This window comes from Balaenoptera physalus (assembly GCF_965194825.1).
Source record: "Balaenoptera physalus genome assembly, chromosome: 3".
NCBI lineage: Eukaryota > Metazoa > Chordata > Mammalia > Artiodactyla > Balaenopteridae > Balaenoptera > Balaenoptera physalus.
Genome location: NC_138890.1, coordinates 38,021,687 through 38,046,900, shown reverse-complemented (window position 1 = coordinate 38,046,900; position 25,214 = coordinate 38,021,687). Strand labels below are relative to the sequence as shown.

Below are 25,214 nucleotides of genomic sequence, written 5' to 3'. Positions count from 1 at the left end.
CCTATCCCACCCCTCCAGGTGGTCACAAAGCACTGAGCTGATCTCCCTGTGCTACCTGCAATGGCTTTAAGCTAGAACACATTCCAACCAAGAATGCAAGCTTTGGTGAGAATTGGTGTCAATCTTCATTGGATTATGAACATGAAAATGTTTCTTTGGGGGACACATGACTCTATTTTAGCAGATGCTACAGGCTGCACAGTTATAAGCTAGTTCAGTATCTATTTTGCATACAATACAGCTTGGATCTTAATTTAGACCTTGATGCCAAAGCCTTTTTCCACAGAAAAGGAAGAGGGCAGAGGAAGACAGCTCAGAAAGAGCAAAGTTCCTCCAAATTCCTCCCTCACGCTTTAATCTCCACAGAGGTACAATTAACCAGGCGGCCCCTTCCCATTGCTTTCATCACCCTCACTCAGAGAGGAGCTTTCTCTGGGCACAATCAAGTGCTTTCAAAGCTTAAAAGTCATGGCTTTTCAGCGAATGTAGCTTGTCTATTTCCATTTCATTCAGAACATGAAGGAAAGAGATTGCTCTTTGTCTAGTAGATAAGAAATGGGGGGTGGAGGGAAAGACAAAAGACCAGGAAGAGTCTATATTCCGAGAACGGATAAGTGACTGTGGAGATGTTTAAATATACAGGATTGTGAACAGCCTTTTATGATTTCATAGGCCCTTAGAAGGTAGAGTTGGAGAGAATCTTAGAGACCTACGAGTCCAATTCTGTGCTTGACATAAGGGGAGACTGAGTCCTGAAGAGGAAAAGCAGTCTTTCTAAGGCCATCAGGTTGGTTGATAGCCGAGTAGGGACTAGAACCTTGACCCTCTGGTGCTCTTTCTGTCATCAGACTGTTTCCACATTCCGTTTCTTCGTTTATCCTCTTTTATGTTGTTTTTAAAAATCTGTTTCAGCATGTAGAAATCCTCCCTTTTGTACTAACGCAAATATTCTCTAGTTTGCAAAGAACCAGTCTATATTCCATGTGCTTCAAGAAGTTAACCTAGTTATTCTAAGAATAATTTCTGCTTCGTTCTCTGAAATCACATTTGTAATCTGAGTCACGCATTTGTTTGTGTGGTAGCTTGCAAATGACGGTTTACAATTTAAACTGTCTTAAGCAAAAACAAAAAGAGACTATTTGTTTGCTGCAAAACTGAAAGGTCCAGGGGTAAACTTACTTCAGGCATGACTGGATCCTGAGGCTCAAATGATACCATCAGGACTCAGCTCAATTTTCTCCACTCCCTCTTCCTCTGGGTGAGCTCCTTTCTCAAGATCTCCACCTCACGATGGCATGATAGCTGCCAGCAGCTCCAAGTTGAATCTTGTCCTCTTAATAACACCAGCAGGAAGCAGATTTCCTGTTTCCCAGCAGTTCCACAGAATTCCCATGTAGGAGTATCATTGGGTCTGACTGGGCACATGCTTGTTGTTGGCCTGCTGTGCTCACCTCCTCCTAGACCCAGGAGATGACTGTCATCATTAGATAACTGTGGCACCAGCATAGGGACACTTGGCTATTATTACATGACTTGTGCACAGTGCAGCATACTGGTGTTCATGGCGAACTAAGAAATTGACAGGAGTTGCTAAAGTCAGTTTTTGCAACCACGAAGCTACAGTTTTACAGTGTGATGCCTCACTGGGAATTTCCTGAGACTGTCAGGACCTTGTGCCTGATGGGCCCAGTTCCATCATCACCAACCCAAGAGCATCGTCCATGGGAAGCTGAAGCATCTCAAGCAGCTGAAGTCTCTGAACATCCTACAGCCTGTGGTCTCCTGGTGTTCTGCTGATAATATATTCTTTGAGCTTATCAGAGTAGTCTGTAACTTCTGTAAGATTCAGTTCAGAGGGTACATTTTTGACAAGCTTCTGATGACTTTCTACCCACCTCTGAGTCAATTGCTGTAGCCACAGGAATGTGATGCTCCAATTAGTCTGGCCTGAGTCACATGATGACCTGAGTAGCTCCACATGGCAGAAATGACTATAGTGTTGGATTCTTTAATAGTATATATTTTCTGGAGAATGCTGAACAGCTCCTAATAGCATGGAGTGTGGAGTGTCAGTTCCAGCAAGGAAAACCAAGATGTGTTACCAGAAAAAGAGGAAAAAGAAGAAATGGAGGTTGGGCAGAGAAGAGAAATGAAAATCCATCACAGGCTGTGTTCTCCCATCGTTTCATATGTATAAACCTAGCTTTTCCAAATCAATTTTAAGATCCTTGAGGGTAAAAATGAAGCTCAATATTTAATCAATAATCATTAAGTTGTTATTGTGTAGTCAAAAGCAAACATTTATTGAGCACCCAGAGAGAACAAGATGCTATGATGCTTAGAGGGATTTTAAGATCAGACATTGCTTCAGATCTGGGACTCCAGTGTAGTGTGACAAACATATCCTAAATATCTACCGTATGCCAAGCATGGTGCTAGTGCTGTGGATACAAAGTTGAATAAAATATAATCCCCACCCTTAAAAAGTCTCATCTATTTGGAGTAAGAACAGTAATACCATCATTTATTGAGTGTCTACAATGTGCCTATATTCCACATACATTAATCTTAAGTCTTAGCACAACCCCTGCAAGGTATGACATATTATTTCAGTATGATTTTACTGATACCCGGAGAATGACACCTAAAATCTGATAGTCGTTTGGACTAAATAAAGTGTTAAGAATGTCCAAAGTCACACTGCTAATATGTAGTAGAGGGGAAATTTCTGGTTTCGAGGTGGCTCGTAGTTGTTTCTGATCATTCAGATATGTAGATATTAAGATAGTGGGGGAAGAAAACGGAAAAAGGAAAACCCATTGCAAAAGCACTTTAAGCAGACCCTCTTTTCTGAAGAGTTCGGAAAAGCTCTTAAGCCTTATTGCCTGCCGCTGTCTTTAATTTTACTTTTGGACACATTACGTCTTCAACCCTTTCCTATGTGAATTATAAAGCCATTCAGCCATTAGAGGAGCTCAGCGCCAGATAAATAAAATGTATTATAATTACCTTTTTGGTCATAATTCTTTTTTTTCTTTAATGGAGCATACTCTTTGTGGCCACTGAACACTACTTCTGGTTGATTAGGCTCTTAGTATTCAATAAGTTTCAATAGGAAATGAGCAGAATTAGTACAGTATCTTGAAAAATGAGCTATTAATATATTTTTAATAACCAAGATGTTCTGACAAGAAACTTGTCAGTTTTTGTCACTATAACATTATTGCAAAAATGATCTGCATGTAGGCTGCATGGTGTTTTATTATGTGAAGTGAGATTATGTTTTAGTACATTCAGAGCAGTCTTTTAGAAGCCAACTCGATTTAGGGAAGTTGACACAACAAGAGGAAAGAGCTTAGAGGTCTGAATTGAACTGTAACATTTTTATAGTATTCTAACCATAAAAAAATATGTATTTCCCATAGAGGATTTCACTTTGTCTCCTTTTTCCTTGCTTGTTAGTAGCTATTAACCCATTTTACAGATGGGCAAAGTGGAAAGGCTTGTCCTCCTTTTTTTTCCCCCTAAACTAGAAGGATCATTTCTGTCTGACTTTCAGCACAATCATAAAGTCAGCTCACTGTTTTGTTTTGTCTTAGTAGGAGAGACTATATAACCTCTCTGGGTCTTCTTCATCTGTTAAATGGGGATAATGAAGTGCTTGTGTCATAGGATGTTAGAAGAATTAAATGAGATAATTCATGCAAAGCACCACTAGGTCTTCCCCTCCTTTCTTCCCTAGGCCAAGTCAATTAATGTCCCCTGCTGAAGATATTAATCCTTGGGGAAATTTTGCATTTTAGTAGCCTTTAATATCCTACTTGGGTTGTGAGCTCGCTGAGGTTAGGGATTGTACCTTACAGATTTTCCTTTTTATGCCTTTTTATGCCATTTAGCACAGTACTGAACACAGAGCAAGTGATCAATAAGTATCGGTCAAAAGATTGCCTCCAAAGTGCCTTTCAACTTTTACATGCTATAACTACTTCCAACAGACCTCTCAAGGAGATACAGAGGGTAAAATTACACCTGGGGTTGCTTGCTCTTTTTGTAGAATGAGGGCCTGAGAATCTCGGGGTTCAGTTAAGAAACATGAAATTGACTCATTCAATGATCATTCCCTATGTCACCAAAACTTCCAATTTCACACTAGTAGTGAATCTACTTGTAAAGAATATGTGGTTAGACACCATCTTTCCAGCAAACTATAGCTGCAAATGCTTCCAAGAGGTAAATGTGAATAATAATATTACGTAAAGTTGACCCAAGAAGAAAAGGATGGAAGAACCCAAAAATCTAGTGTACTGTGTGTAGTGTTTTATTGTAGATGGTGATTTTTGGTATCTAACTAGATTGGGATATTTAAGATAGGGAAGAGTAAGGAAAAGAAAGAATATTTGCCATCTGATAGAATATTGATATGATGATGATGACAGTTACTGTTTTTAGAGCAATTACTACATTCAGGTGCTATGCCAGTTACATATATTGTGTTTTTTTAATTTTTATTTTATATTGGGGTATAGCTGATTAACAATGCTGTGTTAGTTTCAGGTGTACAGCAAAGTTATTCAGTTGTACATATACATGTATCTATTCTTTTTCAAATTCTTTTCCCATTTAGGTTATTGCAGAGTATTGAGCAGAACTCCCTGTGCTACACAGTAGGTCCTTGTTGTTTATCTATTTTAAATATAGCAATGTGTCAGCACACTGAAAGGATTATACACCATGATCAAGTGGGGTTTATCCTAGGAATGCAAGGATTCTTCAATATACACAAATAAATCAATCTGATACCTCATATTAACAAAATGAAGGATAAAAACCATATGATCATCTCAACAGATGCAGAAAAAGCTTTCGACAATATTCAACACCCATTTATGATAAAAACCCTCCAGAAAGTGGGCACAGAGGGGACCTACCTCAACATAATAAAGGCCATATACGACAAACCCACAGCAAAAATCATTCTCAATGGTGAAAAACTGAAAGCATTTCCTCTAAGATCAGGAACAAGACAAGGATGTCCACTCTCACCACTATTATTCAACATAGTTTTGGAAGTCCTAGCCATGGCAATCAGAGAAGAAAAAGAAATAAAAGGAATACAAATTGGAAAAGAAGAAGTAAAACTGTCACTGTGTGCAGATGACATAATAGTATACACAGAGAATCCTAAAGATGTTACCAGAAAACTACTAGAGCTAATCAATGAATTTGGTAAAGTAGCAGGATACAAAGTTAAGGCACAGAAATCTCTTGCATTCCTATACACTAATGATGAAAAATCTGAAAGAGAAATTAAGGAAACACTCCCATTTACCACTGCAACAAAAAGAATAAAATACCTAGGAAAGGAGACAAAAGACCTGTATGCAGAAAACTATAAGACACTGATGTAAGAAATTAAAGATGATACCAACAGATGGAGAGATACACCATGTTCTTGGATTGGAAGAATCAACATTGTGAAAATGACTATACTACCCAAAGCAATCTACAGATTCAATGCAATCCCTGTCAAACTACCAATGGCATTTTTCACAGAACTAGAACAAAAATTTCACAATTTGTATGGAAACACAGAAGACCCCGAATAGCCAAAGCAATCTTGAGAAAGAAAAGTACATCTGGAGGAATCAGGCTCCCTGACTTCTGACTATACTACAAAGCTACAGTAATCAAGACAATATGGTACTGGCACAAAAAAAGGAAATATAGATCAATGGAACAGGATAGAAAGCCCAGAGATAAACCCATGCACATATGGTCACCTTATCTTTGATAAAGGAGGCAAGAATGTACAATGGAGAAAAGACAGCCTTTTCAATAGTGGTGCTGGGAAAAGTGGGCAGCTGCATGTAAAAGAATGAAATTAGAACACTCCCTAACACCATACACAAAAATAAACTCAAAATGGATTAAAGACCTAAATGTAAGACTGGATACTATAAAACTCTTAGAGGAAAACATAGGCAGAACACTCTATGACATAAATCACAGCAAGATCCTTTTTGACCCACCTCCTAGTGAAATAGAAATAAAAATAAAAATAAACAAATGGGACCTAGTGAAACTTAAAAGCTTTTGCACAGAAAAGGAAGCCATAAACAAGATGAAAAGACAACCCTCAGAATGGGAGAAAATATTTGCAAACGAAGCAACTGACAAAGGATTAATCTCCAAAATATACAAGCAGCTCATGCAACTCAATATCAAAAAAACACACAACCCAATCCAAAACTGGGCAGAAGACCTAAATAGACATTTCTCCAGATAAGATATACAGATTGACAATAAACACATGAAAGGATGCTCCACATCACTAATCATTAGAGAAATGCAAATGAAAGCTGCAGTGAGGTATCACCTCACACCAGTCAGAATGGCCATCATCAAAAAATCTATAAACAACAAATGCTGGAGAGGGTGTGGAGAAAAGGGAACCCTCTTGCACTGTTTGTGGGAGTGTAAATTGATACAGCCACTATGGAGAACAGTATGGAGGTTCCTTAAAAAACTAAAAATAGAACTACCATTTGACCCAGCAATCCCACTACTCGGCATATACCCCGAGAAAACCATAATTCAAAATGAGTCATGTACCACAATGTTTATTGCAGCTCTGTTTGCAATAGCCAGGACATGGAAGCAACCTAAGTGTCCAGCCACAGATGAATGGATAAAGAAGATGTGGCACATATATACAATGGAATGTTACTCAGCCATAAAAAGAAATGAAATTGAGTTATTTGTAGTGAGGTGGATGGACCTAGAGACTGTCATACAGAGTGAAGTAAGTCAGAAAGAGAAAAACAAATACTGTGTGCTAACACATATAAATGGAATCTAAAAAAAAAAAAAAAGGTTCTGAAGAACCTAGGGGCAAGACAGGAATAAAGACGGAGACATAGAGAGTGGACTTGAGGACACAGGGAGAGGGAAGGGTAAGCTGGGATGAAGTGAGAGAGTGGCATGGATATATATACACTACCAAATGTAAAATAGATAGCTAGTGGGAAGCAGCCGCATAGCCCAGGGAGATCAACTCAGTGCTTTGTGTCCACCTAGAGGTGTGGGATAGGGAGGGTGGGAGGGAGATGCAAGAGAGAGGAGACATGGGGATATATGTATACATATAGCTGATTCACTTTGTTACACAGCAGAAACTAACACACCATTGTAAAGCAATTATACTCCAATAAAGATGCTAAAAAAATTAAATTAAATTAAAAAAATAAAGATCAAGGCTGAACAGGGAAAAAAATCAATCAATCAATCAATCAGTATAGCAGTGTGAACATGTCAATCCCAAACGCTCCATCTATCCTTCCCCCTCCCCCTTCCTTCCTGGTAACCTTCTCTAAGTCTGTGAGTCTGTTTCTGTTTTGTAAATAAGTTCATTTGTATTTTTTTTTTTAGATTCCTCATGTAAGCCTTATCATATGATATTTGTCTTTCTCTGTCTGACTTACTTCACTTAGTATGATAATCTCTATGTCCATCCATGTTGCTTCAAATGGCATTATTTCATTCTTTTTAATGGCTGAGTAATATTCCATTGTATATAGGTACCACATCTTTATTCATTCCTCTGTCGATGGACCTTTAGGTTGCTTCCATGTCTTGGCTATTGTAAACAGTGCTGCAGTGGACATTGGGGTGCATGTATCCTTTCACACCATGATCTTCTCCCAATACATGCCCAGGAGTGGGATTGCTGGATCATATGGTAGCTCAATTTTGGTTTTTTAAGGAACCTCCATGCTGTTCTCCCCAGTGGCTGTACCAATTTACATTTCCACCAACAGTGTAGGAGGGTTCCCTTTTCTCCACACCCTCTCCTGCATGTATTGTTTGTAGGCTTTTTGATGATGGCCATTCTCACTGGTGTGAGGTGATACCTCACTGTAGTTTTTTTTTTTTTTAATTTATTTATTTTATTTATTTTTGGCTGCGTTGGGTCTTCCTTGCTGCGTGCGTGCTTTCTCTAGTTGCGGTGAGCGGGGGCTACTCTTCGTTGCGGTGTGTGTGGGCTTCTCATTGTGGCGGCTTCTCTTGTTGCGGAGCACAGGCTCTAGAGTGCAGGCTCAGTAGTTGTGGCTCACGGGCTTCGTTGCTCAGCAGCGTGTGGGAACTTCCCGGACGAGGGCTTGATCCCTCGTCCCCTGCATTGGCAGGCAGATTCTTAACCACTGCGCCAGCAGGGAAACCCTCTCATTGTAGTTTTGATTTGCATTTCTCTAATAATTAGCAATGTTGAGCATCTTTTATGTGCTTCTTGGTCATCTGTATGTCTTCTTCGGAGAAATATCTATTTAGGTCTTCTGCCCATTTTTTGATTGTTTTTTTTTTTTGATATTGAGCCACTTGAACTGTTTGTAAATTTTGGAGATTAATCCCTTGTCTTATTTCATCTTCACAACACTAAGAGGTAAGTGCTATTGTTTCCATTTTGTAGATAAAAGAATTTAAATCTCTTAACTTAGTCATATAGCCCATATGTAGTAGAGACAAATTTTTAACCCAGTTCTAATGACTTAAAAATAGCATATTTAACCCACTTTCTAGCTCAATCCTTATCTTCTCCCATCTTTTAATGCAAACAATAAATTAAATAGTAATTTAACTAGAAAAAAATTACTACTGTATGTTTAGAGAATAAGTAAAACCCTATGTTGAATGGACAGATTTATTTAGCAATGTAATAATAATTGCTAGGTGCTTACCAAAAGTTAACTATGGCAGACATTTTATACAGAGACATTGTATATAGATATTATCTCTCATCCACAACTCTGCAAAGAAGATATAATAGCCCTGTTTTATAGATGAGGAAACTAGAGCTCATGCCACTAAAATAAACTCCCCCAGTTCCCAGAGGAGGTAAATGGCAGATCACAGATCTTTTTCCTTTTACCTCTCTGAGGCAGTATTATACCAGTGAAATCCTTTGATATAGAGAAAGAGTGATTGGGACAAGCTATGGAAAGACATAATAATCCAGAACTTTCTTTTCAAGTTCTGAAACTAGGAGGGTTTGGGGGCTTTTTTGGTTTTGTTTTTTAAAGAAGTTATTCAAAAGCATCTCTCAGATGTTTGGGATTTGGGTAAGGAATGCTAAAATGTGCTAGTTCTCTTGAGAATGTTCTTCTCTGTGTATTAAAATCTCTGTGTAGTTTCAGGCAAAATATAGTCCATATGTTTCTGATTCACTTCCTCAAACTTATCGCCATGTTTTGCAAGGCTCATTTAAAGTCTATGACTTTTGGAGTTTCTCTGAGCTACTTGTCTTTAGAGCAGGAAGTTAAATTTCCCATGAGGGCATTGGACTTGACCCCCAAAGGGAGGAGGATGTATTCCAAGCTCCAAGGTGCATGTGGTTTCCAATCCTGGCTGGGCTCTGCTTCTCCACTCCTCTCTTGGAAGCCTCAGTCCAGAAACACTTCACTCAGTGCCCAGAATCAGAATCTGTTTCATCTTCCTTTTCTTCCAATACTCTGTCCAAAATTTGGCATAGGGTTGAAATCAAATATTTCTCTCCCTGAATTATTTTTAATTGCATTGAAATTTACTGCAAGGACAACAGAAATGCTTTTTTAAAAGATAAAGAATACATTAAAAATAAAACATTTTCCTTTTCTTCCTGTTTCCTCCCGTTTGTTTTTTACACATATTCACAAATTCTTACAAAGCTGTAATCAAAGTGGAGACATGATTTTACATAATGAAAATTTCACTTAATCATAAATGTTTCTTAGTTATTACTTAGTCTTTTTTAAATTGGTTTTTATTGATGTATAGTTGATTTACAATGTTGTGTTAGTTTCTGCTGTACAGCAAAGCAAATCAGCTATACATATACATATATCCACTCTTTTTTAGGTTCCATTCCCAATTAGGTCATTACAGAGTATTGAGTAGAGTTCCCTATGCTATACAGTAGGTTCTTATTAGTTATCTATTTTATATATAGTAGTGTGTATATGTCAGTCCCAATCTCCCAGTTTATCCCTCCCCAACTCTTTCCTCCTTGGTAACCATAAGTTTGTTTTCTACATCTATGACTCTTATTTCTGTTTTGTAAATAGGTTCATTTGTACCATTTTTTTTAGTTGTTATTTAGTCTTAACTCTGTTTTAATGTCTGCACAATATGCCATTAAGTTGATGTTCCATAATATAAGTTCAGAATTTTTAGATTCTTCCAAATAGTTTTAAACATAAGTATAAAAAGTTAATACATTCAGAATTCCAGAGTTCCATTTCAGTGCATCAAATTAAACTCCTAACAGACTGACCATCCTTCAAACAAAAACTATGAACTCTGGAGTACATTTTTAAAAACAACTATCAGAAGGCTCCAGAAAATTAACAAAAGCAGGCATATTTGGAGGAAAATCAAAACTTGAAAGAAGGTACTAGTACAGAATTTCCAGTTCTTATAGCTTTAGCCTCAGGTGAGACCTAAGTAGCAGTACAGCATGAAGCAGCTAAAATCCCAAAGAAAACCCACCATCTTTCTAACCTGAAGAACTAGAGAACAGAGACTAGGTAAACGCAGCTGCTAGACAGTGAGAGCAAAACTCAGAAAAGAGAGGACCAGAAAGGGGGTGCCCCAAATTCTATGCAAAAACTCTTCCCTAGTGTCTGGCTAACTCATACACCATGCATGAGCAAATCAGACATACAGCATCTTGCAACTAGAACTGAACCAATATCTGAGTTGTCACTAACCACAGGCAAGAATTTGCAGTTTGAGTCTAACCAAGTTAATTTCCAGCTGAAACTAAAACATCTACACTCTTTCAAGGAATATGATAGAAACCAGAGTCATCACAATGTAGCATTTGTAATATCCAGGGTATAATTCAGAATTACTCAGCAAATGAAGAACCAAGAAAATGTGAATCATTCTCTAAGGATGATCAAACTCCAAAATGACCCAGATGTTGGAATTATACAAGGACTGTAAAGCAGCTAATATAACCACATAATGAGAAAAAAGAAAATATACTTGTAATGAATAAAAACATAGGAAATCTAAACAGATAAATGGAAAATATTTTTAAACCCAAAATTTAAAAAGTTCTCTTGAGAGTATTCTTCTCTGTGTATTAAAATCTCTATGTAGTTTCAGACAAAATATAGTCCATATGTTTCTGATTCACCTACTCAAACTTATCACCATGTTTTGCTGAAAAATGGTTACTGAAAAATGTAATACCTGAATTTTTTTTAAAAGCCATTGGTTGGGTTTAATAGCAGAATGAAGTTGATAGAAAAGCATTGGTAAACTTGAAAAACAGAGGAATAGAAATGGTGAATCTGAAACAATGGCTGTGGCCTCAGAAAACTATGGGATAAGATCAAAATATTTAACATATGTGTAATTACATTCTCAGAAGGAGAAGGTGGAAAAATATGGGATAGAAAAAATATGTGAAGAAATAATGACTGAAAACTTTCTAAATTTTGTTGAAAGACATAAATTTATAGATTCAAAATAGAAAAATCAAAGCAGAAGGGGAAAAATGCCTAACAGATTATAGTTAAGTTGCTGGAAAATAAATATAAAGAGAAAATCTTTAAGGAAGCTGGAGAAAAACACGTTATATACAAGGGACCAATGACTCAAATGACCATGAACTTCTTATCAGAAATCATAGTGGTCAGAAGATAGGGGAGCAGCAGCTTTAAAATGTTACAAGCAAAAAAACAATCAATCCATATTGTTATATCCAGGGACATAATTCTATACCCAGCCTCTTTAAAAAGGAGACTAAAATGAAATTTTCAGTTAAAAGAAAACTAAGACAGTTTGTTGCCAGAGCACTTGTATTACAAGAAATGATGAAGAAAATTCATCAGGCTTAAAGCAAATGATACCAGAGGAAAAATCAAATCTTCAGGAAGGAATTAAGAGCATCAGAAATAATAAGTATCTGGATAAATATAAAAGCTGTTTTTTACTCTTAATTTCTTTCAATGCATATGACAGTCTAAGGAAAAACTATAAGGGTTTATAACATAGGTAGATAGACTATATATGACAACTATACCATAAAAGATGGCAGATTACGGGGAAGTAAATGAATTATATCATCACAAGTATTCTACATTTTATGTGCTGTGGCACAGTATCAACTCTAATCAGACTTCGAAAAGTGAAAATTTTATATTGTAGTCCTTTAGAGTAACCACTAAAAATGTAATGCAAAGAGGTATAGCTAAAAAGCCAAAAGAGAAATTGAGAATTCTAAAATTAAAGTAATTCAGAAGAAAACAAGAGCAGAAAACAGAGGGAAAAACAGAAATCAAATATTGAAATGGTAGATCTAAATCCAGCCACATCAATAATTATATTAAAGGTAATGGGCTACTAAGGTAAGATGTTACTAATAGGGGAAACTGTGTATGTACTGATAGTTTATGGGAACTCTCTGGATTGTGTTTGCAATTCTTCTGTAATTCTTAAACTCTTTTAAAATACAAATTTTATTATTTTAAATGTGATGGGACTAAACACTTCAACTAAATTATGAGAATGTATGTAAAAGCAAGACTAGACTATATACTGCCTGCAACTCACACTTCAAACATAAAGACACATACAGGTTGAAAGTAGATGGATGTCCCATGCACATCCATGGAGTAAATCACTATACCATGCATATAAGCATAAGAAGGCTAGAGTGGCTATATTAAATTAAAATTAAATATATTTTGAGGCAAAAAAGTGATACCAGAGATAAATAGGGGCATTTCAAAATAACAGTGTCAATTCATCAAAAATACATGTAATCATAAATAGGTAAATGTCTAATAAAAAGCTTCAAAAGACATGAAAATGGACAGAATCAAAGAAATACATAGACAAATCAGCAATCATAATAGAAAAATTTAACTCACTCTTTCACTAATTGATAGAGCTAATTGGGTGCTATGATGGAGGCCCCCAAATATCAGTAGCTTAAACAACAACAAAAAAAGCAATTTACATTTCTTCTTCTATCTTGTTGCTCCACTATCCCCAGGGTATACCTTTATCCCCATGGCCCTTGATGGCTCATCACCACATCCTCACTCTCTGAGAGTCAGAAGAGGAAATGGGAGGGAGCATATCCCTTCAGTTTAAGAGTGCGGCCAGAAGAAGTTGCACACGTGTTTCTGCTCACATCTCCTTGGTCAGAATTTAGTCACATGGCCACCTTCAGCTGCAAAAGAAGATGGAAAATACAGTCTTTATCCCCTGTAGCCAAATGCCCAGCTATAAATCAGAAGTTCTGTTACTACAGGTGAAGAAAGAAGGGGTACTAGGATATGACCAGAAGTCTCAGACACACCCCATTTTCATGATGTCTTTACTTGTAGAAGGAAGGAGTTCTTTGAACTAGCAAAAACAATAGGTTGTCATGTCATGTGATCATAGGTCTTAAAGCCCAAGATACTTTAGGGGATCACCTGGTACAACTCCCCCTCAAGGTTTAAAAGGCAGAAACACATTTTACAGGCCGTCTCAAAGCTCTTAGGAACCCATGGCTTACTTGCTTTTTCTCGCCTCCTCGGCACTTCAAACAGTACCTGACATATAACAGAGACTCAATAAAACTTGTTGACTAAGTGTACACATATTTCTCAATTCTATTTCCTCATTGTTTGGGAATTTCTGGGTCTGTTCCATAAAAAACATGAGTTAGAAATCATGTGGGGCTCCATTTGACAAGGAATGTTAGGAATCTTCTGAAGCAGCTTAAGGAAGAGCTTTTACGAAAGAGGGCAGAGTGAAAGAAGCATCACCAATCTTCCAGTCAGAGTGGACTTCATGTAAAACCCTGAGCAGAGTTGGCCCTCCTGCTTCACAAGTTTCTGTGCTGTGACTTCTGGCCCTCTCATCAAATTGTCTCCCCCTTGGCCTATGCAGAGGCCTGAAATTCCACCACTAATAATTCCTTCAGGTTAATTGAAGCCCACTGTAAATCAGTTATGTGAGAGGGCACTGTGACCCATCAGATCACTGTTAGTTAACAACACCTTCTAGAAGACAATTCCGTCAGACTGTAGCAAGCAGAGGCCTGAAAAACAGGAACAGTGAGAAGCCAATCTTTTTTTTAATTGTGGGGAGGAGCCCAGATCATAGGGAGCTGCCAAAAAGCAGGCCAGAGCAAGGGGGAAGGTGAACAGAAACAGACCAGCCCAGCCAAGAGGCAGCCTAAGGACACTGGACACAAGGTGGGGGGGGTGGATGGGGACAAGAGACCCAGGCTCACAGTTACAGCCCCCCTCACTTCCCAGATGGTAGCAGGTGCTAGAGAAATATTTGTTGAGGAGATCAGTGACATGTGATATTTATTTAATTAATTTATTTAACAAACACTTATATCATGCTTACTATGTGCCAGGCACCATTCTAACAAATATTAACTTGAATTTAACCAGGGCAACAGCTTTGTCAAAAATTAGAGTTTGAGAGCCACCTCCACCATATTCTAGCTGTGTGACCTTGGGCCAGTGACTCGTGCCTTCTGAGGCTCATTTCTATCACCTATAAAAGGGGTACCATAGTGATTGTACCTCAGAGTCATTGTGAAGAACTATCTAGCTAAGAGCCACAAAAGCACTTTATAGACTGTGAAATGTTTTGCAAATCATGACTAATATTATAAGTAAGCCTAGAACTGGCTTGAGAGCAAATGATAACAACCAAAAAAATCATCCTCTTGGGAATCATGATTGCTATCATCTTTTACATACCTTGTGGACTCTGAAATTGGATGACTTTGTTCGAGTCCGTGTTCCTAATCTATTAGCTGCATGACTTTAGGCAAGCTGCTTTCTCTCTCAGTGATACCGTGTTCTCCTCTATAAAACTAGGACGAACAATAGTCTGTAAGTCATAGAATTCCTGTGAAGAATTAAAAAAGATGATAAAAATAAAGCACCTGGGACAACAACCTGGAGTGAATGCACCATGAATGATTCATACCTCTGCTCTTTTAAAACTCACAACATTACAGAGTAGGTAGTAGTACTGTTATTGTCCTTATTTTCCAGGGGAGAAAGTAGAGGGACAGAGAGGTTGAATCACTTGTCCAGTGCCACATACCTAGGGAGTGATAAAGCTGGGATTCCTAGACAGGTCTGTTAGACCTGAGCATTTTTGTGGTTGCCTAAGCAAATATTCTCACTGTCTCTAATGACACACCAGAAATGCTTAAGGGAACTCTTGAGCAAAAGAAAAAGGATTTAAAAAGTTAGAAAGAGAGGTGATAAGTATCTGACTTTTCCTTACGTACTAAGCTGTTGCAAAAAGGAAACACAAACCTTTAAACACAAATGCTGGGGACTGGAGAGGCTTCCAGAAAAGATCTGCTCCCACCTCCTGCCCATGTAGGCACAGCACAGCCTGACGGATTATGAACCAAACTCATGCCCTCTCTCTCCTGGGCCATGACCCAAACCTTGTTATCTTAATGTATAAATTTAATTCATTTTCCATCTTAACTAAGCACTTATCAAGCACTGTGGCCATAACTTTTGTAGTTTGAGGTGTGACAGCAAAACTAGGATGAATTCCTTTTCCCTTCTTCACACTTTCATGGATAGAAGATTCATTTTTAGCATAAATCTTAGCAACCTCAGCATTTGATTTTTTTTTTCTTATTAAGTAGAGAACTTTTACCCTTCCACTTAAAGGAGGCACTATAGCTTCACTTTGCCATATCCAAATTGCCAGCATCACTACTCTTGCACTTTGGGGCCATTGGTAAATAAAATAAGGGTGACTTGAACACAAGCATTGCGATACTGTGATAGTCAATCTTATAACTGAGGTGGCTACTAAGTGATAATGGGCAGGATGCGCTGGACAAAGGGAGGATACACGTCCCAGGTGGGACAGAGCCGGGCAGCATGAGATTTCATCACACTACTCAGACGGCGTGCAATTTAAAACTTATGAATTGTTTATTTCTGGAATTTTCCATTTAATATTTTTGGGCCACAGTTGACTATGGGAATCTGAAACCGCAGAAAGTGAAACTGCAGTTAAGGGGAGAACTACTGTATTGAAGATGACGGATCCACAAGATGGAAGGGCCCTGACTCCCTGAACCACCCCTTAGAGAGGTGCTGCCTACCCATCAGAATTGCCCAGCTGAAACTAAGCATAAGCAAAAAGAACTCGCTCTGATGGTTGAGCGAGTCCAACTCGCTCTGATGGTTGACTATAGTTTGGGTCTGTTTGTCCCAGCAGCTAGCCTGACTAACCAGTGCAGGAAATAGGAGGAAGGAGAGCTTTCTAGCATTCCTGACTATTGACCACCCAACCTCTGCCTAAATCTTTCCAGTGGTAGGGAATTCATTTCTTCCTGAAGTATTCGTTCACTCTTCATTCAGTCAATCAACTAATGAGTTTTTGTTTGGTTTGGTTTGATTTTTATTGAGGTATATAGTACAATATATATATATAAGTTTCAGGTGTACAACATAGTGATTCACAATTTTTAAAGGTTGTACTCCATTTATAGTTATTTATAAAATATTGGCTATATTACCTGTGTTGTACAATATATCCTTGTCCCTTATTTATTTTATGCATAAGAGTTTGTACTTCTTAATCCCTTAACCCTATCTTGCCCCTTTCACCTTCCATATCCCCACTGGTAACCACTAGTTTGTTCTCTGTATCTGTGAGTCTTTTTGTTACATTCACTAGTTTTACTTTCTAGAGTCCACATTTAAGTGCTATCTGACTTATTTCACTTAGCATAATTACCCTCCAGGTCCATCCATGTTATTGCAAATGGCAAAATTTCATTCTTTTTTGTGGCTGAGTAGTATCCCATTATATATATATATACCACATCTTCTTTATCCATTCATTTGTTGGTGGACATTTAGGTTGCTTCCATTAGCAATTGTAAATAATGCTGCTATGAACATTGGGGTGCATGTATCCTTTCGAATTAGTGTTTTTATTTTTCTCAGATATATACCCAGTAGTGGGATTGCTGGGTCATATGATAGTTCTATTTTTAGTTTTCTGAGGAACCGCCATACTGTTTTCCACAGTGGCTGCACCAATTTACGTTCCCACCAACAGTGTATGAAGGGTCCCTTTTCTCCATACCCTCTCCAATGTGTATTATTTGTGTTCTTTTTGATAATAGTTATTCTGAGAGGTGTGAGGTGATATTTCATTGTGGTTTTAACTTGCATTTCTTTGGTGATTAACAATGTTGAGCATTTTTTCATGTTCCTATTGGCCATCTATGTCTTCTTTGGTAAAATGTCTGTTCAGATCTTCTGCTTATTTTTAAATTGGTTTGATTTTTTTGTAATGTTGAGTTGGATGAGCTGTTTATATATTTTGAATATTAACCCCTTATCAGTCCTATCATTTGGAAATACTTTCTCCCATTCAGTAGGTTGTCTTTTTGTTACGTCAATGGTTCCCTTTTAAGTTTAATTAGATCCTATTTGTTTATTTTTGCTTTTATTTCCTTTGCTTTAGAGGACAAATCCAAAAAATATTGCTATGATTCATGTCCAAGAGTGTTCTGCCTATGTTCTTTTCTAGGAGTTTTATGGTTTCAGGCTTTACATTCAGGTCTTTAATCCATTTTGAGTTTATTTTTGTGTATGGTGTTAGAGAATGTTTTAAGTTCGTTCTTTTACAAGTTTTCCCAGCACCACTTATTGAAGACACTCTCTTATCTCCACTGTGTATTCTTGCATCCTTTGTCATAAATTAATTGAACATCAGTGCATGGGTTTATTTATGGGCTATCTATCTTGTTCCATTGATCTATATTTCTGTTTTGTGCCAGTACCATACTGTTTTGATTACTGTAGCTTTGTAGTATAGTCTGAAGTCAGGGAGCATGATTCCTCCAGCTATGTTCTTCTTTCTCAAGATTGTTTTGGCTATTCAGGGTCTTTTATGTTTCCATATAAATTTTAAAATTATTTGTTCTAGTTTTGTGAAAAATGCCATTTGTAATTTTGATAGGGATTGCATTGAATCTGTAGATTGCTTTGGTTAGAACTAATGTTTATTGAGTTCCTACTACGTGCCAGGCCACATGCTAGGCACTGGGGAAGCAAGGATGAACGAAGCACAAGATCTCTGCCCTCATGAAGCTTGTCATCCAGACTGGTAGACAGAAACCGAACAAGTGAGCAGGCAGTAGGCGCAATGTTTATTGACTTTGATAAGTAACTTGAGGGAAACAAGCAGATTGCTGGCACAGAATAACTGAGGGAGGATCAAATGTAGTGGAGGAAGAGAGGGGGAGGAGTTCGTCGAAGTCTTCTCTGAGGAGGTGACTGAGACCAGACACAACAATTGGCAGACATCCATGATTGTTTAAAAAAAAAAAAAAGAAAAGAAAACTTGAGGTTTTTGTTGTTGTTGTTTTGCTTATATTAATAGGAAGATAAGTCTCCTTTAGCTCCATGTCGGGTCCTAATTATAGTCTGGGGTCCCAGAAAAGTCTATTTTTTCCCATTTCCAATTGACAGCTTCTCCAACATCCAGCATTTGCAGACAGCTGTCACATCTCTCCTATCCCCTCAAGTCCCTCCTCCACCTGGACCCCTTCAAGCAGCCCCACAGGGTTTGGAGACCCAGATACGTGCTGCAGTTATTAAGAACAGCCAGTAGCAGCAAGGATTCAGGTAAACAAGGAGGTCACAGAGACCCCCGCTGTAAAGGTTATGTGGACCCTCCCAACATCTTGGGGATTACTGGTCCAACTCCCACAGCACTGCTTGTTCATTTCCCTATGGCTGCTGCTAACTGCTGGCTCCCATCAGGCATTAAATTCTCTGACATTGGGAGGGAGCAGGCGGGGTTAGAGCCTTCAAAGGCTCCCACTGGAAGCCTTCTCTCTCTCTTGAAAACACTTTATTTTTTCGATGTTAAAATCATGTCCCTCCCCCCTGGTTTGAACACCAAAACAAACCCAGCTGTCCCCAGTGCTGGGCCCAAACCACAGGCGTGTGGCTGGGGAGCCAAAGAGGCAGCAGGAGGAGCTGCTCAGAGTCTTGCTCCTCCAGATTCCTGCTGGGCTCCACTCAGGAGGCAGGGAGGCTGTGTTCTGCAAAGGCCCAGCCTCCCCTTCTTCACAATTAAGCAGGACAGCACCTCAAGGGCAACAAGTCTGCCCTGCCCCCCAGGTGGCTCATAGGAGGCAGAGGCCTATGCAAGCTCCTGAGGCCTCTGAGTTAGCTGATACCCCCTTCCCTACCTGCCAGGAATGGTCCCCAGCAGCTCTGGGGGCTCCCAGAGAGTCAAAAGGCTGAGGCCTGAGACCCAGGCAGTGTCCACAACTGTTTTCTTAGCTTGGTTTGGAGATAAAAACAACTGCTGCTTCTTGCTTTCTCACAATTTCCACTGAGGTCACTTGGGGCAAGACTGAGTCAAGACTTCCAGAAGGTCTGGCAACAGCGTGGAAGCAAACAGTGGTGCTATTAGCACAGGACACACTCTACCCAGCCCCCTCCACAGCAGGGGAATCAGAGCAGCATCATACAGCTTGCAAAACTGGCCTTCAGTGGCCTTCACACCACTTTGTCTGCTTCACTCAGCCTGACCTGTAGATATGGTTTCCCCTGACTCACATCACCTCTCTCCCCTACACCCCACCCCTGCCATGCTTAGGGTTGCAGGTAGGGTGAGGTAAGTGAGGGACCCAGGGTGCAAAATTGAAGGAGGCAGTCACTCTCCAGGTCATGCAAGTTCAGTGTTTTTTGCACCCTGCGTGTCTCATTCCCCCCATCCTACTGCAGGTCCTGCACATGCTGCCTAAACCTGGTCCCTGAGGATATATTTTATTTCTCTGATCTCTCCCAAACTCCATCCATTAGAAAGAATCTATACATGGCTTTACACTCCTATGTAAAAGATCAAGTCCAGCTTGGAGAGGTCTTTCTGTTTGTTTGTTTTTTAGCCAGACAGTACTTTAATTTTTCTGTTGTTGTTGTTGCCAGTGCTTAAAATTCAGAAGAGTTCCAATGAAAAAATTCCTCGTTTGTAGCTTCTTTTGAAAACACAGAAGATATGGCCTCTCCGTCTGGAGTGGAGCCACAGCTGCCTCTTTAGGCCCATTGGACATGGCCTGTGCTCTCCAGCCCCCCAGAGCCCGACCTGTGCAAGCTTACCATTCGTATTACCTTCTTAGCCCCCATAGGCATTTGAGGTTGAACCTTTGCTCTAAAGACGGATTATGTCCAGACATAAAGTAGCTTGTCTCTTATGGTGCAATTCTGGCAGCAGTGACTGACTAGGGTGGGAGACTGGGGCAAGAAGGAAACAGAGAAGATTTCCCAATGTCCTTGAACTCAGACCATAGAGGCAAGTCCCCATTCCACCAGCCAGGGTGCAGAAAAGAATAAAACTTGCAGTTTGGGGGAAGAAACATGTTACGTGACAGCGTCAGAAGAGCTGCGGAGATAAAGGGACGAAACTTGAGTTGAAAACAGCACTGACCAAGGGTCAGGAGGCCTGCCTGGGTATCCCACATTTGCCCCTGACTTCTGTGTAATGTTGGACACAACCACTCCTGAAACTTCAGCTTCCTCGTCTCTTAATAAGGAGAGTCAGGCTGGATTATTTGTGAGATCCGTCCTAGCTCTAACTCTCTTGAATGTAATGCTTACTATTCTTCAGTGGAATTATTCTAGTAAAAGAGAATCTCAGAACATTGTTCGGGCCAGCTTAAAAGAGCAGCTGAGCGGAGATCAGAACCACATTTCATTGATAGCATGGAATTTTGCACGTTTCGCAGTGCTCTACTTATCCTTTCATAAGTTCTCTGATTCTGCTGAGAATATACACTTAGAGGAGCTCAAACAATAGCCTGACTCAGCAGTCTCTTACCTTAACAACTGCTCGTCTGCTTGAAAATTCACTAGGTGTGAAATTAGCACAGGACACACTCTACCCAGCCCCCTCCACAGTTTGCTAAAGGATGTGTCTCTACCTTGAAGATACTGAAGGAGAAGAAAGCTCCCTGTCCGCCCTGTGGGGGGCAATCCAAGTGGAATTCAATGCAACAGACACTAACAAATAGCTAAGCAGCAGTCTATACAGTGTAGACTCTGGGAGGATACCAGGAAATACATCCAGGAGTAAAGCCCAGTCCTTGTCCTTGAGGAGATTACAGTAGGGCAGAGAGGTCAACACAACAGCCACAGAATCCAAATGCACAGCAGAGTAAGATGAAAGTCAATCAGAGTTATAAAGTGCTAGGAGGAGTCAAAAAAGGAAGGAGTTACATAGGCCTAGGGTGTGAACTTTAGACTAGTAGTGAAGGATGAATAGATGAGGATGGGCAGGAAGGAACAGTGGCTTCAGTTACTCACTGATCTACCAGGAATGAAAGTTTCCTACTGCCTACCGTTGCCTTAGGCACTGGGATGTAAGGGTTAACAAGACAGGAGGGAGTCCTGCTTTCATGGAACTTACTTGCTAGTGGGGGACTTAGACAAGTACACAAATACATAAGCTAATTTCAGGTATTGTTGAATGCTATGAAGAATATGAAATGAAGTGATTACCATAGATGGTGATTGTAAGATGGACAGGGAAGACCCCTCTGAGGGGGCTCCAGTTGAGCTGTGTCATGGGATCATCTGGAGAAGAGCACCGCAAGTCATTTCCAAACGTTGCACATTGCCAGTATCCCTGGGGGACAGAAATGCCCCCAGATGAGAACTAATATGGACCCTACTGTAGCTAACACCATAAGGTTACTGGGGCTGACTTGAGTCTTTCTTAACCCAAGAATCCTGCATCCAAAATGGTTTTAGTCACCAAATTAGGGGCAGCATGAATTGGTCCCCAACAGAGAAAAGACAAATGCCCTCTTACAAAATGTTGTTTTACGTCCATATTCTGTGGCATACAGCCTTCTTCTGTAGCCTCCGGTTCTCTACTTGAGTAAAAGTAATGTGGAGTAAGGGACAAAGAGTGATGGAGCCTAGTGGTAGGAGGGATATTCCATTCCAGGGCTATTAGCCCCCAGACAAAGGATAAGACAAAAGCTCCAATTTGCCCTTTTTAGTGCTAGGACAAGCCTCTTGCAATCCTGGCTCAAGATGGACAAAGCAGCATCAGGAATTTATTTCAGTTACCCTGTTGTTTAAGGTACAGTTTTCATAGCTATGTTGATCTATGTCTTTATTTTTGTTGTGCTTTTTAAAGACGACAAGAGGGAAAAATAAAGTATGATTTGATTCAACAGATATATAACAAGCCCCTACCTTGTCTTCACTACATCAGTTTTCTCATGGGCACAAGAAAAGGCACAGTGGGATAGAATCCCCAGGTGCATTTGAGGAACTGCACGTCCTGGATATGGCTGGAGAGTGGGTTCCTGTGGGGCCCAAAAAGGACCAGGCTGCTTCCGTTGCTTATGCTGGGGTCCAGGCGGGGGTCGACAGCCAGGTTGGCCCCAGGATGAGCGCAACATGAACATCTCTGCTAAGAAGTGATTGAGATCATATTTTTCAGGCTGGAATCTCAGTAAATTAGCTCTTCAAAGGATTATTCCTAAAACGTTAGCGGAGTGGCTGACAGGATCTTGGTGCTCTGGCCGGGTGTCAGGCCTGAGCCTCTGAGGTGAGAGAGCCAAGTTCAGGACACTTGTCCACCAGAGACCTCCCAGCCACATGTAATATCAAGTGGTGAAAAATCTCACAGAGATCTGCATCTCAAGGCTAAGACCCAGCTCCACTCAACAACCAGCAAGCTACAGTGCTGAACACCCTATGCCAAACAACTAGCAAGACAGGAACACAGCCCCACACATTAGCAGAGAGGCTGCCTAAAATCATAATAAGTTCACAGACACCCCAAAACACACCACCGGATGTGGTCCTGCCCACCAGAAAGACAAGATCCAGCCTCATCCACCAGAAAACAGGCACCAGTCCCCTCCACCAGGAAGCCTACACAACCCACTGAACCAACCTTACCCACTGGGGGCAGACACCAAAAACAATGGGAACTACGAACCTGCAGCCTGAGAAAAGGAGACCCCAAACACAGGAAGTTAAGCAAAATGAGAAAACAGAAACACAGAGCAGATGAAGGAGCAAGGTAAAAACCCAACAGACCAAACAAATGAAGAGTAAATAGGCAGTCTACCTGAAAAGGAATTCAGAGTAATGATAGTAAAGATGATCCCAAATCTTGGAACTAGAATGGAGAAATACAAGAAACGTTTAACAAGGACCTAGAAGAACTAAAGAGCAAACAAACAATGATGAACAACACAATAAATGAAATTAAAAATTCTCTAGAAGGAATCAATAGCAGAATAACTGAGGCAGAAGAAAGGATAAGTGACCTGGAAGATAAAATAGTGGAAATAACTACTGCAGAGCAGAATAAAGAAAAAAGAATGAAAAGAATTGAGGACAGTCTCAGAGACTTCTGGGACAACATTAAACGCACCAACATTCGAATTATACGGGTCCCAGAAGAAGAAGAGAAAAAGAAATAGACTGAGAAAATATTTGAAGAGATTATAGTTGAAAACGTCCCTAATATGGGAAGGGAAATAGTCATTCAAGTCCAGGAAGTGAAGAGAGTCCCATACAGGATAAATCCAAGGAGAAACATGCCAAGACACATATTAATCAAAGTATCAAAAATTAAATACAAAGAAAAGATATGAAAAGCAGCAAGGGAAAAGCAACAAATAACATACAAGGGAATCCCCATAAGGTTAACAGCTGATCTTTCAGCAGAAACTCTGCAAGCCAGAAGGGAGTGGCAGGACATATTTCAAGTGATAAAAGGGAAAAACCTACAACCAAGATTACTCTACCCAGCAAGGATCTCATTCGGACTCAAGGAAGAAATTAAAAGCTTTACAGACAAACAAAAGCTAAGAGAATTCAGCACCACCAAACCAGCTTTACAACGAATGCTAAAGGAACTTCTCTAGGCAGGAAACACAAGAGAAGGAAAAGACCTACAATAACAAACCCAAAACAATTAAGAAAATGGTAATAGGAACATACATATCAATAATTACCTTAAATGTAAATGAATTAAATGCTCCAGCCAAAAGACATAGACTGGCTGAATGGTTAAAAAAACAAAACCAGTATATATGCTGTCCACTTCTTCAGACCTAGGAACACATACAGACTGAAACTGAGGGGGTGGAAAAAGATATTCCATGCAAATGGAATTCAAAAGAAAGCGGGAGTAGCAATGCTCATATCAGACAAAATAGACTTTAAAATAAAGACTATTACAAGAGACAAAGAAGGACACTACATAATGATCAAGGGATCAATCCAAGAAGACGATATAACAATTGTAAATATTTATGCACCCAACATAGGAGCACCTCAGTACATAAGGCAAATCCTAACAGACATAAAAGGGGAAATTGACAGTAACACAATCATACTAGAGGACTTTAACTCATAGTAGGGGACTTTAACACCCCAGTTTCACAAATGGACAGATCATCCAACATGAAAATAAATAAGGAAACACAAGCTTCAAATGACACATTAAACAAGATGTACTTAATTGATATTTATAGGACATTCCATCCAAAAACAACAGAATACACTTTCTTCTCAAGTGGTCATGGAACATTCTCCAGGATCATATTTGGGTCACAAATCAAGCCTCGGTAAATTTAAGAAAATTGAAATCATATCAAGTATCTTTTCCGACCACAACGCTATGAGACTAGATATCAATTACAGGAAAAAAATCGTAAAAAATACAAACACATGGAGGCTAAACAATACACTACTTAACAACCAAGAGATCACTGAAGAAATCAAAGAGGAAATCAAAACGTACCTAGAAACAAATGACAATGAAAACACAGCGACCTAAAACCTATGGGATGCAGCAGAAGCAGTTCTACGAGGGAAGTTTATAGCAGTACAGTCCCACCTCAAGAAACAAGAAACATCTCAAACAAACAATCTAACCTTACACCTAAAGCAACTAGAGAAAGAATAACAAAAAACCCCAAAGTTAGCCAAAGGAAAGAAATCATAAAGATCAGACCAGACATAAATGAAAAAGAAATGAAAGAAACAATAGCAAGGATCAATAAAACTAAAAGCTGATTCTTTGAGAAGATAAACAAAATTGATAAACCATGAGCCAGACTCATCAAGAAAAAAAGGGAGAAGACTCAAATCAGTAGAATTAGAAATGAA

At 39.4% G+C, this 25,214-nt stretch overlaps 1 long non-coding RNA gene across 2 annotated transcripts in view; it reads right to left on the bottom strand.

Annotated features, from left to right (window-relative positions):
* The window catches only part of LOC309658261, a 477,588-nt gene extending 456,661 nt beyond the window's left edge, over positions 1 to 20,927 (bottom strand). The window contains exon 1 of one of the 2 annotated variants that reach the window (XR_014262152.1): positions 13,007 to 20,927. This is a non-coding gene — a long non-coding RNA (uncharacterized lncRNA). The remainder of the gene's footprint in view (positions 1 to 13,006) is intronic. The other variant, XR_014262153.1, reaches the window with a different exon arrangement.
* Between the last annotated feature and the right edge of the window lie 4,287 nt (positions 20,928 to 25,214).